Genomic DNA, 20,438 nt, shown 5'->3' with positions numbered 1-20,438 from the left:
ACTGATTTATGTTTAAGGTTCTTTTATGTATTTTTTCCCCCAATGTCAACAAGTTTTTTTGAAAGAAACCTACTTATGGGGGCACCTGGGTGGCTCAGAAGGTTAAAATCTTTGCCTTCAGCTCAGGTCATGATCCCAGGGTCCTGGAATAGAGTCCCACATCGGGCTCTCTGCTCAGCAGGGAGCCTGCTTCCCTCCTCTCTCTCTGCCTGCCTCTCGGTCTGCTTGTGATCTCTCTGTCAAATAAATAAATTTAAAAAAAAGAAACCTACTTATGTTACTTTTCTGAAATACCCTCCAATTCTTTTTCAATCAGAGGGTATTTATCCTGACTGTCAAGAGCAGATTAGTTGTGCCCATCCTCCTCCCTGCTCCTGCTAATAGGGGTGGGGCCTTGTCACTCTTATCACCTAAAAGGATTAAAAACCTCAAGATGACCTCAAATTGCTGGGCCATATTCACTTCAATTTCTACCACTACAGCCTGAAGCAGAGCTTCTGTGCCTTTAGGCTTTCCCTTCTGCTCCTTTGCTCATTCTAATTAACACTGACAGAGAGGATCTTAAAAAGGCCTCGAGACTTTAATACAATCTGAGTGTCCACAATCGCAAGTCACTGTTTGGCCTCTGTTGTCACAGGTTCCAAATAGGCCTGCTTTGACCAGTCTCCCAATTACCGGCCTTTCTTTGCTGTTTTTTGTGATTATCGCTTTTGGTATATCTCCAGTTGGTACGTGGTTTTGCCTGCATTTTGGTACAATGTTAAACACCCATGAGTTGTCTTAATAGTCACAACAAAGGAGGCTCCATTAATCTTGAGGTTATGTATGACCTCTGGTACAGAAAACACTGACTTTCTATAATTTTTCTTTTTTTTCCCTTCCTCTGGGACCTGCCACTAGGATGCCATTTCAGTAGCCATAATTGAAGACACAATTTTAAAATCTCCTTCTTCATGAACTAGGCAATGCAGAGTCCCAAGCATGAATATTTGGGGTACTATTTGCTTCTTCCTTGAATCTTTACTGCTACTCCTTTTGCCTGTCACAAAGGTTCATTCCAAGAGATTCTGCCCAGAGAAATAGAGCTGGACAGGAGATTTGGATCAATCCAAACTTAATTGCTATCATGAGCTTTCACAGGAAAGACTCCACTAAAACATATATATGTATACTCCACTTAAATAAATAAATAAACACACACACATACACACGTGTAACAAATTGGTTTTATGCTGATTTACCCATAGTTTCTAGGACCTCTCTTCATTTGACACTTCTCACGCCTAAAGGAATTCATGCAAATTTGTGAATTTCTCACTCTGTGCTGGCTATACTTAGCCATAAAGTGTTTGGTCTAAGCCATAAATAGTGTTTGAGATTAGTTAGATTAACTAACTTCAATAAACTTCTCTTTCTCAGGTAGGATTGGCCTAACTGTTGGGAATTGGCACATATTTTCAGGCATAACTCTCCCAATAGTTGGGTAGTCATGATGCAGATACTCTCCTGACAGTTTTCTGGGTAATGACTATTATATTATACTGATGGACATTATTTCAGAATTCATCAATAACCTTGGGCTAGATCCTCCAAAATATAACCTCTGTTTACAGAGGCTCTATTTAAATGTGGGGTTGCATTGACTCCAATAAACCTAGTAGCCGTGGTTCTTGGCCCCACCCATTATTAAAAGAATCCATTATTAAAAGAACCACTGGCCCCTCCAAACACTCTTCCAATTATTTCTAGAAATTTCCAGAGACTCTTTCATGGGGGCTAATTAACAAAAGCTGCTGGACTGCAGTTCAAGATGGCGGCCACACAGGAAGACTCTGAACTCACCTCCTCCACAGAATACACCAATGATACCTATTAATAGACCAGTTCCTCCTAAAAAGAACTGATGGTTGAACAACCAAAGCCAGAACGGGGAGACAACAGCAAGAGAGAGGGAGACATGGTAAGAAAGGGACGCTGGGAGAGGGAGCGGCCCTGGGGAGGGGTAGTGCTGAGGAGCCCCTCACAGAGCCGTGGGGCCTTGCGCGCTGGGGGGAAAAAAAGCCGCGGTTTTTAAGAGCAACTAATATGTAAAAGAGACAACGCTAGAACTCTGGGCAGAGCTCTGAGAAAGCTCTCCAGGTCAGAGGGGTGGGAGGACGCCGCGGTTTGTGTTCCCAACCCTACCTTAAAGTCTGGAGCAGAGCACGGTGGACGCCATGACAGGCACGTCGGGTCGTCCCAGGGAGCTTGCTGCCTCGTCCGCCCAGGGTCGGCCAGCGCATAACCAGCCCCAGGCGCGCTGGTGCACAGAAAAAAAAAAAAAAAAAAAAAAGCCGTGGTCTAAAAGGGCGGAGGAACTGGGAATGCTCCTCACCCCCTCGAAGGTCCAGACAGACCCTAGTAGGTCTGGCTGCCACAGGGGGCGGGGTCCCGCGCCGCAAGTAGTGTGTCCTGATACCGTAACTGGCAGGTCAGCTCATCACAGAAAGCTCGTCGCCTCAGCAGGCCCAGGGTCTGCGGCCTACACCAGCCCTAGCCTGGCTGGGACACAGAAAAAAAGCTGCGGTTTGAAACGGCTGAGAACTGTGGGAACACTCCCCACTCTCTACCACCAAAATCACAGACCAGAACAGGGTCTGGATCCTAAGGGGCCAGTTCAGATGCCATAATTTGTGGGTCCTGCTGCCATTACTGGCAGGTCTGGGGGGTCACAGGGAGCTTGTGACCTCAGTAAGCCCAGGGTTCTGAAGCGCACACCAGACCCATTTGTGCTGGGACACAGGGAGAAAAAAAAAAAAAAAAAGCCACAGTTTAAAAGTGTCAAGGAATTGCGGGACCTTTCTCTCCCCTTCTCCTGAACAAATAATAATAATAATAAATAATTGAATTTAAATAAAAAACTAACTAAAAAAAAATTCAAAGTTTACAGAAGACAAGTAAAACACAAAAAAACCTATAAGACCTAGACCAGAGTGGGTTGTGGCTCATGGTGAGCTTGTGATCTCAATGAGCTCAAGGTGCACAGGCTCATACCCCAGGCCCTGTGGTACTGAGGCACAGAAATCATGCCAGGGTTTTGTGGGATTTTTTTTGTTTTTGTTTTTTTGTTTTTAACTGTTTAAAATTTTTGTATTCTTTAGTTTTTTTTTCTTTTTCTTTTTGGTTTTGTTCTTTTTTTCTTTTCCTTTACTTAATTCACTTTTATTATTATTATTATTATTATTGTTTTCTTTATTCTTTCTGTAAAATACCATTGTTTAAAAGAGTAACTAGCATATATAACTACAGTTCCAACCAATTAGCAAAAGTCACCAAGCACACACAGTCTGCACAGGGAACAGCATACACAAGACCACATCTTCACCTTCAGAAGTAGCCATTTCACCTAATCCATAGGAACAAACACAGAAAGTCAAGCAAAATGGATAGACAGAGGATGATGCTCCAAAAGAAAGAACAAGAAAAAACCTCAAAAAGGACTAAATGAAGCAGAAATAAGCAGTATGCCTGATAAGTAATTTAAAGTAATGATTGTAAATATGTTCACAGGATTGGAGAAATGAATGGAAGAACCCAGTGAGACCTTCAATAAAGAGATAGAAAATACTAAAAAGAACCAAGCAAAGTTGAAGAATACAATAATTGAAAGAAAGAAACATGCCAGAGGGAATCAACATTAGATTAGAGGATGCAGAAGAATGTATCAGCAATCTGGAAGTGATGATTTTCAAACTCACATCACATGCCCCTTATGTGATGCATTAAGGACAAATTATCATTTATGTAGTATTCCTTCCAAAAACGCAAAAATTCATGAATTTAATCATGAAAAAACATCTAACAAGCTAAAACTGAGGATATTCTAGTAAAGAAATGTTATGTAATCCTAAAATGTTCATATCATAAAACAAAAGGACTGAGGAACTGTTACAGATCAGGAGCCCTAAAACGCATGACAATGAAATAAAATGTGTGATTTTGGATCAGATACTGAAGCAGAAAATGTTGCTATAAAGGGCATTACTGGGATACATGGTGCAATTGGGATATTGACTGTGCATTAGGTGATAATATTTTATCAATCTTAAATTTCACAAATACAGTAACTGCATTGTGGTTATGTGAGATAATATGCTGCTTAAGAAATACATAGTGAATATTAAGGAGAAATAGGGAGTGATACAGGCAACTTGCTCTCGAGTGGTTCAGAAAAAATATGTATGTATATATATTCAATTAAAGCAAGAATAAGGCAATTGTGGTAAAATGTTAATGGTGGAATCTAGAAAAAGGGTCTATGGGGCTCTTTGTACTATTCTTGCAATTTTTCTTTTAAGTTTGAAATTATGTTTTTAAAAAGTTAAACTATTGCTTTGCATAAAAAGGAATATATTACTTTATTGTCTTGTACACTTACTGCTATATTTTAATATGACAAAGCTTTCTTAGGTATTATATTAGAAGTGTGTTCTTTTGAGTTTTACTTTTTAATTCCAAGAAACTTCTGTCTGTATGTACTCTCCAATTGCAGGGAAACCTTTATTTATAAAAACAAAGCTAAGAAAAAGAAAAAGAAAAAAAAACTGAAGCTAAGAATGTATGATAAGTAAGGAACAGTAAAAATAGTGATGTGATCAGGCCTCTGGAACTCAGAGCATCCATTGTACAATTCATGGTTCAAGAGCATTTCCAGAACTACAGTATCTACTTCCTCTTAGTAGACTGTGGCCTTGATCTCTTGCCTGAAAATGATGCTATTGCAATTTTTGGACTTAGGGTTTTTTTTTTTTTTAAGATTTTATTTATTTATTTGACAGAGAGAGAGAGATCACACATAGGCAGAGAGGCAGGCAGAGGGGGGGGGGGAAGCAGGCTCCCTGCTGAGTAGAGAGCCCAATTCGGGGCTCAATCCCAGGACCCTGAGACCAGACCTGGGCAGAAGGCAGGGGTTAACCCACTGAGCCACCCAGGTGCCCTTTTTTTTTTTTTTTAACCTTTGATTCCCTCTGCTACCTCTTTTTCTGTTGTGTGCCTTGCATTCAAAATATCTCAAAGGAAGATATGATTGGGTTACTTAGTCACCATCTAATATTGAACACTGCAATTGGGTGGGGTTCTTTCATCAGTCCATCTCATAAGCAGTTGTACTCCCTTAGGTAAAGCTTAGGATCCCGGTTTGACATACAACAGAACCAACCAAACTGAAGATTCTTAGCAAGCCTTAGCAACTCAGATTGTATTCTGTGTTATAGCAATGTTCTTGGTCCAATGGGCAGTGGTCAATGTATCATGTTTGTAGAACACAAAGAAAATAAACCTATGGAAAAAGAAAATAAGAACAAAGAAAACACTCTTTGAATGACATATTGGACCAGATGGACATTACGAATATATACAGAAAATTCCATCCAAAAACAACAGAATAAACATTCTTTTCAAGTGAACATGGAATATTCTCCAGTATAGATCAGATATTAGGCCATAAAATAAGCCTCAGTAAATTTAAGAAAATTGAAATCTTACCACATATCTTTGCAGAACACAACAGTATGTAGCTAGAAATAAATCATGAAAAGAAAATTGGAAAAAAACCCACAAACATGTGGAGACTAAACAACAATACTAAACAACAAATGGATTGATGAGGCAATCAAAGATAAAATTTAAAAATACATGGAGACAAATGAAAATGAAAATATGATAGTCCCAGGGTGCCTGGGTGGCTCAGTGGGTTAAGCCGCTGCCTTCGGCTCAGGTCATGATCTCAGCGTCCTGGGATGGAGTCCCGCATCGGGCTCGCTGCTAAGCAGGGAGCCTGCTTCCTCCTCTCTCTGTGCCTGCCTCTCTGCCTACTTGTGATCTCTCTCTATCAAATAAATAAATAAAATCTTTAAAAAAAATATGATAGTCCCAAATCTCTGGGATACAGTGAAAGCAGCTCTAAGTGGGAAATATATAACAACACAGGCCTACCTCAAGAAACAGGAAAAAAAATCAAACAATCTAACCTGATATCTAAAGGAACAATGAAATAAAGAACCAAGCCCAGGGTGAAGAAATGAAAGGAAAAAATAAAGATCAGAGTAAAAATAAGTGATACAGAGACAAAAAAAAAAAAAAAAAAAAAAATCAATGAAACCAAGAGCCAGTTCTTTGAAATGATCAACAAAATTGACAAACCTTTAGCCAGACTCACCAAGAAAAAAAGGACCTAAATAAATAAATCAGAAATGAGAAAGAACAACTGACACCACAGAAATACAAAGAATTATAAGAGAATATTATTAAAAATTATATGCCAACAAACTGGACAACTTAGAAGAAACGAATAAATTTCGAGGAACATACAGTCACCCAAAACTGAACCAGGAAGGAATAGAAAATCTTAACAGACTGATTACAAGTACCAAAATTGAATTGGTAATTTAAAATCTATGAAAAAAATGTAGGACCTGATGGGTTAACAACTGAACTCTGCCAGACATTTAAAGAAGAGTTAATACCTATTCTTTTCAAACTGTTCCAAAAAATAGAAGGAAAGCTACCAAATACATTCTATGAGGCCAGCGTTACCTTATTACCAAAACCAGACAAAAACACCACACACACACACACACACACACACAAAATAGAGGGCAATATTCCTGATGAACTTCAACGCAAAAATCCTTAATAAGATATTAACAAACCTAATCCAACAATACCTTAAAAAGATCATTCACCACAATCAGGTGAGATTTATTCCTAGATTGCAAAGATGGTTCAGTTTTTACAAATCAATCAGTGACAGAACACATCAAACCACATCAACAAAATGAAGGACAAAAATCTTATGATCATCTCAATTGATTCAGAAAAAGCATTTGACAAGATTCAACATCAATTTGTGATACAAACTCTGAATAAAGTTGGTTTAGAGGGAACAAAGCTCAACGTGATAAAGACCATATATATATTTTTTAAGATTTTATTTAATTATTTGACAGAGATCACAAGTAGGTAGAGAGGCAGGCAGAGAGAGAAGAGGAACCTGCTGAGCAGAGAGCCCGAAGTGGGGCTCGATCCCAGAACCCTGGGACCACGACCCGAGCCAAAGGCAGAGGCTTTAACCCACTGAGCCACCCAGGCACCCCAAAAAAGGCCATATTTGAAAAACTCACAGCTAACACCTATTCAATGGGGAAAAACTGAGTATTCTCCCTTAGGTCAAGAATAAGACAAAAGATGTCCACTCACCACTTTTATTCAACATAGTACTGAAGTCTAGTCATAGCAATTAGTTAACATAAAGAAATAAAAGCCATCCAAATTGGTAAAGAAGTAGAACTTTCACTATTTGCAGATTACATGATACTATATATAGACAACCCTAAAGACCACCAAAAAACTACTAGAACTGATAAATGAATTTAGTAATGTCACAGGATATAAAATCAATATATAAGAAACCATTACATTTCTATACACTAAAAATGGAGTAGCAGAAGGAGAAATTAAGAAAATGATCCCATTTACAATTATATTGAAAAGAATAAATACCTAGGAATAAACCTAACCAAAGAGGTGAAAGACCTGCATTCTAAAAATTATAAAATACTAATGAAAGAAATTGAAGATGATATAAATAAGTGGAAAAATATTCCATGCTCATGGGTTGGAAGAACAAATATTGTTAAAATGTCCATATCACCCAAGGCAATTTACAGATTGAATGTAACCCTTTTCAAAATGCCAACATTTTTCACAAAGCTAGAGCAAATAATACTAAAATTTGTATGGAGCCAAAGAAGACCGAAATAACCAAGCAATGTTTAAAAAAGAAGAACAAAGCTGGAGGTATCACAATTCCAGATTTCAAGCTATACTACAAAGCTGTAATAATCAAAACAATGTGGAACTGGCACAAAAATAGATGCATAGATTGATAGAACAGAATAGACACCCCAGAAATAAACCCATGCTTATATGGTCAATTAAACTATGACAAAGGAGGCAGAAATATACAATGGGGGGAATATAGTGTTTTCAATAAATGATGCTGGGAAAACTGACAGAAATATGTAAAAGAATGAAACTGGACTACTTTCTAACACCATACACAAAAATAAACTCAAAATGGATTAAAGACCATTTTGTGACCTGAATGGTCACAATATGAGAACTGAAACCATAAAAATTCTAAAAGAGAACACAGGCAGTAATTTCTTTGACATCTGTCACAGGAAAATTTTTCTAGATATGTCTCCAAATACAGTGACAACAAAGGCAAAAATAAACTATTGGAACTACATCAAAATGAAAAGCTTCTGTACAGCAAAAGAAAACAAAAAGACAACCTATCAAATGGGCAAAGATACCACTGCAAATGATATATCCAATGAAGGGTTAATATCCAAAATAAGTGAAGAACTTATACAGCTCAATACCAACCAATCTGATTTAAAAATGGGCAGTCATTTTTCCAAAGAAGAAATGCAGATGGCCAGCAGACATATGGAAAGTTGCTCACCATTACTAACCATCAGGGAAATGCAAATCAAAACTACAATGAGATATTACCTCACCTATCAGAATGGCTAAAATCAACAACAAAAGAAACAACAGGTATTAGTGAGGATGTAGAAAAAAGGAACACTGTGCACTCTTGGTGGGAATGTAAATTGGTACAGCCACTGTGAAAAACAGCTTCGAGGTTCCTCAAAACATTAAAAGTAGAAATAGCACATGATCCAATAATTGTGCTATTGGGTATTTACCCAGAGAATATGAAAACACTAACTCAAAAAGATGTATGCACTCCTGTGTTTGTTGAAGCATTATTATAATAGCTAAGACATGGAAACAACCTAAGTCCATCAATAGATGAATGGATAAGGAAAATGTAGTAGACACACACACATACACACACACACACACACACACACCCCACACACAGAGAAAATATGACACAGCCATTAAAAGGACGAGATCATTCCATCTGAGACAATATGGATGGATCTAGAGAGTATGACGCTAAATGAAATAAGTCAGACTGAGGAAGACAAATACCATAAGATAGTATTTTATAAGTGGAATCTTAGAAAACCAAATAAATAAACAAAAAACAAAATCAGAACTATAAATACAGAGAACAAAGTGATGGTTGCCAGAAGGGAAGAAAGTGGGAGATTGGGCAAAATGGGTGAAGTGGAAAGGGAAAAAATCCTGTCAGCTACCACATAGTTCTTGCCTCTTCTCAGCTCCTGCTCTAGCTCTCTTTCATGAGCCTCCCATCATCCTTTTATTTGGGCTGCCCACCAGTGAGCAGCCAGCCTCCAGGGTCTCTAACTCCAACAGGCCTCATCGAAGTCAGTATGAATAGAAGTTAGGGTGTTGCCCATGCCCCTTTTGAATGACTCTTTGTACCTCAGTGCCTCACAGTGTTTCAGTGAAATAGTTCATCCCATTTTGTTTGCAGCTACTCTTCTCTCAGGACACACACATAAGCCTTCACAGAAGTAATTTCCATTCTTCCCCAATGATGCCTTCTATTCCATCATTTACATGCCTCCAGGAGTTCTAAAATCAGCCTTTTTGACATAAGACTTACATTTTACTTTAAAAGTTTTTCTGCATTAAGATGCTTCTTCGTAAGTAGAAGAAATTGAAAGACCATGGCAATAATAGAAAGAAGTAGAAAAATCTTTAAGAACCATGTAATCCTTCCCCAAAGAAATGTATTAATCTTGTCTGGCCATTAGAAAGTTTGAGTTCTGGCTTGAGAGTGATTCTTAGTGAATAATTTAAAAAGACTGACAAGTCTTAATCATCATATTCTCTTTAGATATAAAAGTACTCTAGCATAGAACTGTATTCTGGAGGATAAAGGGCAAGAAACTCGTGGTAATTGGAGGGCACAAAAAGTAAGTCTCTGGTGAAAGATAAAAGTGATATAGGAATAGAAAAAACAAGATGGTGCTGCCAGTGTTTATAAAATAAATTCTATTGGCCATTATTGAAGAGTGTGTTGTCAGAGGGAAAGTAGACTAAAGAGGCACAAACTATGGGAATTTCTGGAAAGTGAGAAGTGAGTAAAGAAACTGAAGTCTAGACTGCCTGTGGAGTGGAACAGTTACAGTTCTCCAGGTCAGCAGTGGTAGGAACAAGGGCTGAGCACACAAAGCCCCTGTGGGCTTGCCTGTCACCTGTGGCAGGGTAGGTACAGTGGATAAGTTGAAACTAGTGTAACTTTGGCTTTCTAGGTCTGCAAGTCTGCAGACCTAGGAGATAGAAAATCTTCTAGTAATTAGGTTATCAGAAAACCACATGCCCTGCCGTAGGCTACACGCAGGTTTCCTAGTGAGGATGCATCACCCCCCATACTCACGAGGAATACATAGGAACTTTTGAGTCCCTTCTCTTTCTAACTTCACAGTTATTCTCTTTATACCGGTTTCTGCTTCATGAAAACCCTACTTTGGGCCAAAATCTCATGGAATATGCATTTGCCTCAGCAATGGCTGACACTGTGACATTCAGAATAGTTTTCAAAGTAACAATCATCACTAATGCCTCTTGGTCACTATAGAAATACAGAGCTTTTGTTGCTGCTTGACAGAAGGTTAGAGTCTGAAGTTATCTTGGAGATCAGCTTCTCCCATGTGATAACTTGTAGTTTATAGTTTATTAAGTCAACAGTTATTTATTGATGATCCCCTGTCCTAGATGCTGAAGCTACAGAGATGAACAAGACAGAAGTGACTCTTCCACTGATGGTATTTACAGATGGACAGACAGGGGCAAAGTCGAGTGTGATGGAATCCCATCAGAGCAACCCCTATCCTTGCCCTGAGAGATCAGGAAATCTTTCTAGAGCCAATGACAGATGAGCTGGGACCTGAAGAATGAGAAGGAGCAGCCAGGCAAACTGAGGGCAGGAAACTGAGTCTCAAGAAATTAAGGGGAGAGCTAAGATTACAACATGATGAGATAAATGTTTTGGTACCTTCAAGCAGAGAGAATTTATGATGTGTGTGAAGGTAACATTTCACTCTGGCTATGGTCAGGAAGGGGAATCAGGTGACTCTGGAGCTGAATTCAGATGAAAATTAGACAATCACCTGTAAAGGGTCTGAGGAGAGCAGTCCAGGTAGAAGTGGCAGCCTATTTGGAAGGTTCAGAAACACCCAATTCCTTGGCAATGTCAATTATGAGACATTCAATATGATTGGAGCAGGTGTGTGGGAAAGGGAAGGAGATCAGGAAATGACACTGGAGAAGCAGGCAGAAGCCACATTATCGAGGGATTTGCAGTAGGTTATGTTAAAAAGTTAAAAATTATCCTTGAGACAATGGGAGTTGGTGGATGACCTAATTTGAGACAAACCAGATTTATATCCTTGAAGAACACTTTATCAATAATACGGAGAATGTGTGGGGGAAGGGTTAGATTAAGGCAGGAGATGAGAGAAAAAGTCATCAAACGAATCCTTGTGTTTGTGGTTAAGTAAAGTAGTCTGAATGAAGGGAGGTGGAGGATTTTGAGAAATACTTAGGAGTGAGATTAAGGTTCTGATTTGCCTTAAATCCTCATGGCTTTAGCAGTGAGAGTCCCAAATGCTAGAACCGCTCAGTCCTGGGAAAACTAGGATGGTTGATCATTCCCCATGAAATTAACCCTGTAGGGAGGGGGATAGGTAGAAGGAAAAGTCAAAGGTGACTTTTTTTCCCACAGGACATCAATCACAAGGAAATTTATGCAGCATTAGCCTGAGGTTATGATTTCTCAGGAATTATTCTTTTCCCAGAATGGTTCAGAGCAGGTGGCCTGCTTCATGCTCATTCAGAGACATGGCAACCTCTTCCTAACTTCATAAGAGGTTCCTGCTTCAGTTTAGAACCTTGACTTTAGACCTTACATAAAAAATTTTTCTCCACAGGATTCCCTATTCCTCTCTTGGCTCTTTGGTTTCAATGTTAGCTCAGCACAATGGTTTTAGGGTTTTAGGGTTGGGCATCTTGGCCAATAGTGGCACCATTTATTAAGATAGGGAAATGGAGAGAAAAGTTGCAGAGTTGGGATCTGGGGAATATAAAAAAGTAATTTTGAAATGCTGGCTTTAGATGATTATGCTATATCCATTGGAGATTTATAATTGGTAGAGCTTGGTTCTAGATCTTAGCCATTAGAGCCATGTTGCAAATAAAGACTTGGTAGTCAGCCACAGATAAATAGTATTTGAAAAGACTTCTGGTCAATATGGCAAACAAAACAGACACAGGAAAACCTCTGTACTCACCCATCTGTCTATCTGCTAGATAGCTGAAATTGAAATAAATTTAAACACATAGTCAATCTTTAAAATAAGAAATGTAAAATAGGACAGGTAAATTTTTAGGGATCAGATGAAGAGAAAATCCTAAACCATTGTGCTGAGCTAACATTGAAACCAAAGAGCCAAGAGAGGAATAGGGAATCCTGTGGAGAAAAATTTTTTATGTAAGGTCTAAAGTCAAGGTTCTAAACTGAAGCAGGAACCTCTTATGAAGTTAGGAAGAGGTTGCCATGTCTCTGAATGAGTATGAAGCAGGCCACCTCCTCTGAACCATTCTGGGAAAAGAGTAATTCCTGAGAAATCATAACCTCAGGCTAATGCTGCATAAATTTCCTTGTGATTGATGTCCTGTGGAAAACATTCCTCCTGAAAAAACAAAGCACATGGGGCAACCACGTAAGGGTAGACAGTCCCTACCATGAGAGATTCAGGAAGCACAAAAAATGATAGAATTCACAGATAATCAAGCATTCTGGAAGAAACTTTAACATAAAGTTGGTTTTTGTTTTCTTTTTTTTTTTTTTTTTAGAAATTTACAGATATAAGAGGAGAAATAAAATAAGACTATGGAAGGTCATTATGAATAAAGAACAAGTAGACAAGATATTCAGAATAAAAGATATTTGAAATTAAAAAAATCTGAATAAGTTAGTTAAACACAAGACTAGATAATTAGAGAATTATCAAACTGAACTATCTGAAGAAATGACTGAGAATGTAGCACAGAGGGATAAAGAAATGGAAAATATGGAACAGAAATAAGATATTTAGAGCTTAATGAGAAGTTTCAATATACATCTAAAGGGAATTCAAAGAGGGTCTAAAGAGGATAAGGGAAAAAGAATTCTGAAAGGAATAGTAGTGAACAATTTTCCAATATTAAAAAATCGTGCAAGTCTTTAGAGAAAAATGATATGCCACATCCTCAGCAGGATAAGTCTGACAAATCTATACTTAGACAACTTGCAATAAAATTGCAGACATAATGGATATTAAGAAAGCCTTAAAAGCTACCAAAGAGAAAACACAGATTATTTTAATAAATAAATGACGGATTGACAGCAGATTTCTCATCAACAAAAGATGCCAGAGACCAAGAAAAGACTTCTTTCCAGTGCTGGGAGTGGGGGGGGGGGGGCGAGGGAGAAAACCCAGAAATCTGTATCAGATTAAATGATCACTCAAGAGGAAGGGCTGAATAAGAATATTTTCATAATGAACTTTATTGCCCTCAGGCACATCCTCAAGTAATTTCACCTTGGTAAAAAGTAAATTGAACTCAGGGAAAGTAGAAAGAAGAGTAATAGTTGAAAAAAGACATTTATAAAATGCGGTGGTAAATCTAATAATGATTGACTAGAAAATATTTTTTAAAAATTGTGTTTAAAAACAAGGTGAAATTCTATTTTCAACAATAATGTGGACTGTGGGAAAAAGTTTCTTATAGGTTGTTGAAATGTTGTAAGGTACTTATGCAGGAGAGTGGTAGGTAGGTTTATTGACTAATTTTGGACTAATTGACTATATTTGACTAATAATACACTTTAAACTTTAAGGATGGCGTGGAAGCAACCTAAGTGTCCATTGATAGATCAACACACACAATGGAGTATTACACAGCCACAAAAAGATGAGATCCTGCCATTTGTGACAATGCGAATGGAACTACAGAATATTATGCTAACTGAAGTAAATTAGACTGAGAAAGACAAATACCGCATGATTTCATTCATATGTGATAAATATAAAAGCCAAAACAAATAAGTAAACAAAAGCAGAGTCAGAACTCTAAATACAGAGAAAAAAACTGATGGTTATCAGAGGGGAGTGAGAAGGGGTGAAGGGGATTGGGTGATACAGGCTTCCAGTTATGGAATGAGTAAATCATAGGACTAGAAGGCCCATATATTGGGAATATAGTCAATGATATTGTAACAGTGTTGTATGGTGATAGATGTTAGCCATACTTGTTGTGGCCATAGCATAATATAGAAAGAAGTTGAATCACTATATTGTATACCTCAAACTAGAAACTAATGTAACATTGTGTATCAAATATACTCAAATAAAATTTTTTTAAAAGAGATTAACATAAGGTTTAAGGATGGCAACAAAAAGAATATAAACAAAAATAATTTCCATAACAGTAAAGGAAAAAAAAAGTAAACAGAAAAAGGAATTCAATAAATTCAACAGATGACAGGGAGAGAGGGAAAAAATACAGCATAACATAAAGTGGTCACAATAAGTTTAAATATACCAGTAATTATTAATAAATGTAAATTTACACATGCCTGTTAAAATACAGAGGTATTTAGAAACTGCAGTTAACTTTGCTATCGTGCTTGTTTTAGAAATGGGAATTTATTCCAACATGATTGATGTACTGGGGGCATTTGGAACATAACAGAAATTTTACATTTACTTTTGTGTGATTTTTGTCTGTAAGCAACGCTGGATGGATCATGAAAACAGGATCAAGCTGTGTAGAAGTATAGGATGCAAGTGTTAAAAACATCGGTCAGCATCTTGGTTTACCCCAGGTGCCGTGAACCACACCCATCCACACCTCCTTCCAGGGTGTCAGGAACCTTCCAGACAGCTACTTCCACAAGCAAACTTCAGAAGTTTTCAAGGTAAAATGTCAAATCTATTATAGTATTTCTGTATTTCTTAACTGTATAACATGCATAAAACTGTGGTACTAGGTTTTTCTACCTTAAAAAAAAAAAAAGATTTATTCAGGGGCACCTGGGTAGCTCAGTGGGTTGAGCCTCTGCCTTCAGCTCAGGTCATGATCCTGGGATCATGGGATCGAGCCCCGCATCGGGCTCTCTGCTCAGTGGAGAGATTGCTTCCTCCTCTCTCTCTGCCTACTTATGATCTCTCTCTCTCTCTCTCTCTGTCAAATAAATAAATAAATAAATCTTTTTAAAAAAAAAGAGATTTGTGGGCTCCTGGGTGGCTCAGTGAGTTAAAGCCTCTGCCTTCGGCTCAGGTCATGGTCCCGGGGTTCTGGGATCGAGCCTTACATTGGGCTGTCTGCTCAGCAGGGAGCCTGCTTCCTTCCCCCCCAGCCCCCCTTCCGGTCTCTCTGCCTGCCTCTCTGCCTACTTGTGATCTCTGTCAAATAAATAAATAAAATCTTAAAAAAAGAGAGAGAGATTTGTTCATTTGTTTTAGAGAAGGACAGAGAACGGGGTGGGGGAGAGGCAGAGGGAGAGGGCAAGAGTTTTAAGCAGAATCTGTTCCGAGTGTGGAGCCCAACTCAAGGTTCCATCTCACTACCCTGAGACCATGACCCTGAGATCACCACCTGAGTCAAAACCAGTTCTTCGCTTAACTTACGGTGCCACCCAAGTGCCCCTGTTTTTCCTATCTTTAAAAAATGTGCCACTCATGAAGTTTTTGAGTATTGTGCTTCTAAACCCAATTTTCTCAAAAGCCCTATGATTTTTTACTGCTATCACAGATTTTTACTGTTCACAATGTGGTGATTTTGAAGAATGTATATATCATGTCATAACAGAACCTACTACATTTTTAAACATCCAGGTATCTACAGAATTAACCACTATAGTATAATAACATAAAAAGCATAATATTAAAGGAATGAGCTATACTAGCAAAAATAAACCAAAAGAAAGCTGAGGTAGCAAGCTTAATACCAGACAAAGAAGAATTTAAGGGAAAAAATATTAATAGAGTAAAGAAGTCCAGGTTACAGGAGAAGACCAGAGCGGGGGGAGGTTAGCCTTTGATGGGAAGAACATCTTCTCCACTGAAACTGGGAAGAGAGGTCAGGATGAGTGAGTATAAATAAATGTGTCTCCAGAGGACTAGGGATGGATGTTGAGGAAACTCCTGCCTTGTGCCTGCATTCTGCCTTGGAAGCAGGAGGAAAGGTCAGTGTGGCAGGCTGAATCTTGGCCCCCAAATGTGTCCCTGTCCAAATCCCTGGAACATGTGAATATGTTACTTTATATGCCAAAAAGATTTTGCAAATGTAATTAAGTTAAAGATCTTCATATGGCAGATTACACTGGATTATTCGGGTGGGTCCAATGTAATCACCAGTGCCCATGAATAAGAGGAAGGCTGAGGGAGCAAAATCAGAGCAGGAGATGTCACAACAGAATCAGAGGGGTAGTGATGTGAGAAAAGGGGTGGGTGGCCTCCAGAAGCTTTGAAAGGCAAGGAAACAAGTTCTCTCCTGAAGTCCCCAAAATGAGCACAGCCCAGCTGGCACCTTGATTTGAGACTTCTGACCTCCAAAACTGTAAGAGAGTGCACTTATGCTGGTTTATGTGAGGTTACTACATCTGCAGCAGTTTGTTACAGCACCAGCAGGAAACTAATACCACCAGCTTCCCATGTAGGAGGAAAGCCCTTTTTCCAGGAACTTGAGCAAAGTGAAATGCTTATTAGGGAGACCAGGAGAGGGAGCAGGGGAGGGACGTCGTGAGTCTGAGGTGTCACCAAAGCCCAGCAGGTGTTGGCAACCTTAAATGTATCATGAGACCAGTGGTTGTGGGAGATTAGCCAGCACATGCAGGAAAAGAAAAGGCAGAAAACTATGTCATCCAGAACTGGAGTCTAGGCAAGTGTGGCAGAGAAATTAACAGCAAGAGAGAACTGCAACATGCAGTCTCAGCTGTCTACAGAATTTGTCTAGAAACTCAGAATAATGGTGGGCGGGAGAGGCGGTCAGTGGCGAAGGGGTCTATTTTTGTCCACAAATGAATTCAGTTGGACTCAGTGATTGAAAGGGATATGTAAGAGGTGGTTGTTAGAAGACTTGGGCCAAAAAATATCATAGCAGATAGGTTTGATGGACGACAATGTCTAAGGTATAATGTGTGGCAGTAACTGCTAGAATTAGCCCTGTATAAATTCTGTCCTTTATTCCTTAGCAATAGAATTTTAAGCTAGATTTAAGGATACCTCAAATAAAGAATGTCCTTCCATTCTCCTTTATATCATTCAATGGACAGGTGAAAAGATTACTCACTGAAGTATGGGCAAGGTTATGGGGACCAACAAAGAATGTCGAGGCACCCAGAAACCAGCAATAGATATAGTCATTGCACCCCTGGGCTTGAAGGAACGTGTGGAGGGTGGTAAGAGTTGGTACCCTGAAGGTGGGAGGGGGGTGTCTAATAGGAACTATAGCTGTGGAAGAATGCTGCTCTCACCAGAAATGCAGCTTAAAATGAGGAGCTCGTGGGAAGGAAACACTCTGATCTCTCTCTCTCCTCTTCTTCCTTATGGTCTTTTTCTAGAGTCTCCACTGGTGAAACCCAGCTGGAAGCCAGTTGGCAAAGGAGACCAGTTGATGCAATCCATGGGGTTCAGCTTCCCTTGGAATCAGAACAGGGCAGATAAGAGTAGAGAATTAATTTGCAAAAAGAGAATAACCAGCACTGTAGGAGGGTGATTTGAAGGAATTATCAGATCTCAAGATTCTAAGTGGAATCTGGTTAATGTTGTTTTGATGGTATCTGAGGTTATTCCACCATATACACATACATATAAATACAGCAGTCTCTTTGACATGCTTCTGGTTCTTTTAAGAAATACCTACCAAGTGTACAGGTATGTCTCAGGGCTCTCTGTTTGCAGTCAAAGTAAGTGATGACCATCAGAGAGATGGGAGGAATCAAGCCTTTCCTTAGAGGGTAGCAATAGCCTATAGACTTGGTCATCCTTTTGAAAAGAATTGCCAGGGACGCCTGGGTGGCTCAGTTGGTTAAGCAGCTGCCTTCGGCTCAGGTCATGATCCCAGCATCTTGGGATTGAGTCCCGCATCGGGCTCCTTGCTCGGCAGGGAGCTTGCTTCTCCCTCTGCCTCGGCCTGCCATTTTGTCTGTGTGTGCTTGCTCTCTCCCCCTCTCTCTCTCTGATAAATAAATAAAAAATCTTTAAAAAAAAAAAAAGAAAAGAATTGCCAGATCCACATAGATAACATCCCCTGACAGTACAAGGAAGGGGGACTCTAAGATTTGCTGCTGAAACCCTGTTAATGTTCAAACAACAAGGTCAATGTCTTCTCATGTCCCTCAATCTCATCTTGTTGGAAACAGTGTTCTTCCCACTGGTTCACACTTCTTACTTCCGGAGGCACCCGCAGAGTCAGCTGTCACATCCACATCCTGTGACCACATTGATAAAGGGGCACACTGTTAAGCCAATGAGATCATGTTATGGAAACTTTTTTAACAATATGAGAAAATGTCTGTAGTAAACTATTGAGCTAAAAAATCAGACTGAAAAGTGTTAGGGACTGTATACTTTTAATTATTTAGTAAATAAAGAGGAATAACCAGGAAGAAATTCTGTTTAAGTAATAGCATTGCTTGCCTCTAGGTGGCAAATCATAGGTGATCATTTTTATGTTTCCTTATCCTTTCCTGTACTTTTAAATTTTTGTCTCATGAACATATATATATGTTCATGAGACGAAATATATATTATTATATATAATATGTAATACATATAAAATATATGTTATATAATATTTAATATTATATATAGTATAATATTTAATATTATATATTTAATCTAATATATATTATATATTATATAAATATATAAAGTATATAATATATATTATAGATATAATTTTTATATATAAATTTTGCCTCATGAACATATATATACCGCTTGTATATTATTCTATAATATAAAAATACAAAGTTCTCTGTTTATAATTCCTTGGTTCTGATTTTTCTTATTTACCTATCCTGTTTAAGACTGACTTCATCATCTTTGAAATGAACTGTTTTTATTTCATTTATATTGGTCTCTTTTTCCTTTTTGTTACTGTTTTACAATTAAGTTTATCTTTAAAATTATGTTGGTCTCAAAATGTAAAATTCAACATTTCCCATATTTTCATACAGTCTAGAAGAGTGAAAAAAGAGATATCAACTGAGTTGGAGGTCCCTAAGACCACCCTCAGGTTCAGTGATCTGTTTATGGTCACATAAGGTCAGCATTTAGTAACACTTATGACTATTAGTGTAGCAAAAGGATACAAACCAAACTCAGAAAAGGGATAAGGTGCATTTGGTGGAGATAAGGAGAATCCTCATATCAATTTCCAGAACTCTCTCCCAGTGCATTCATGCAGGATGGGTTTAATTCCCCAACAACAGGTTGTGACAACACATATAAAATATCTACCAAAGAGGCTCAAAGACTCAGCATCCAGGTGTTTTTATTGGGGGCTGATAATGTAAGCACCCTCTGCCTAGCACATACCAAAATTTCAGACTTCTAGAAGAAAAAGCAGATGATCAGCTTAACCCAGATTGTACAGTTTATGAAGAGTGAGATACTCATATTAGTTAAGAGTGGGAAACCTTCCGAAATCCATGATACCAGATGCCCACCAGGGCCACCTTTTGTAAGCATGCCTTTCAAAGAATAGCAGTCAGACTTGCTGTGTTCCCTCCACCTGGGTGCCTATTTCTCCTATCAAGATGTTCACTATCGTCCATAAAACTCAAACATCATTATTTTAAATAATATTGTTTCTTACCCTGCTACTTCTGCTTTCACTACTCCTATTCTCCCTCTACCTCAAACCCTATCATTCAACTTTTACTGATATCATTTAGTATTGATTTTAGTAGATTTCCCTATTGATTTAAGAGTCCTTAGTTAGCAATAGTACTACATATGTCCATCCTCCAGTGAGATAAGATGATAAGATGAGATTAGGTAGATGCCGGGGGAGAAGGAAGGGGAGAAAGGGAGAAGGATGGATAGTGATTTATGGTCCTATTCTAGAGCAGGCATCAGTGAAATATGGCCAATTGGCCAAATCTGATCCACCACATATTTTGTAAATAAAATTTGTTGAAACATGGCTCTATTTTCTTCATATGTTATTTACCTCCTTTGGCACTACAATTTGAGTAGTTGCAGCAGAGAATGTATGACCCTCAAAGGCTAAAATATTTGCTACCAGATCCTTTATGGAAAAACTTTGTCAAACCCTGCTCTATAGTGTGACTGCTTTTTTGAAGTTTTTTGAAGTTGAATTTTTTGAAGTTGAATGTGAACATTTCACTGGGCATATCCCCCCCCCCCCCCCGCTTCTGTTTTCCTCTCTTTGAC

General features: G+C 38.5%; 1 protein-coding gene and 1 long non-coding RNA gene across 3 annotated transcripts in view; one reads left to right on the top strand and one right to left on the bottom strand.

Annotated features, from left to right (window-relative positions):
- The window catches only part of TACR1 (tachykinin receptor 1), a 169,652-nt gene extending 167,350 nt beyond the window's left edge, over window positions 1–2,302 (bottom strand). For both annotated transcript variants that reach the window (XM_082743842.1, XM_082743844.1), the window contains exon 1: window positions 2,185–2,302. The gene's annotated coding sequence lies outside the window, so the exon portion shown is untranslated. The remainder of the gene's footprint in view (window positions 1–2,184) is intronic.
- Window positions 1,821–20,438, top strand: part of LOC309871159 — an 84,894-nt gene continuing 66,276 nt past the window's right edge. Inside the window, exons 1-2 of the long non-coding RNA XR_014315064.1 lie at window positions 1,821–1,960; window positions 14,764–14,950. This is a non-coding gene — a long non-coding RNA (uncharacterized lncRNA). The remainder of the gene's footprint in view (window positions 1,961–14,763; window positions 14,951–20,438) is intronic.

Source organism: Mustela nivalis (assembly GCF_964662115.1).
Source record: "Mustela nivalis genome assembly, chromosome: 8".
In the NCBI taxonomy this organism is placed as follows: domain Eukaryota; kingdom Metazoa; phylum Chordata; class Mammalia; order Carnivora; family Mustelidae; genus Mustela; species Mustela nivalis.
Note: the sequence above shows the minus strand (reverse complement) of the source record. Positions and strands in the feature narration are given on the sequence as shown.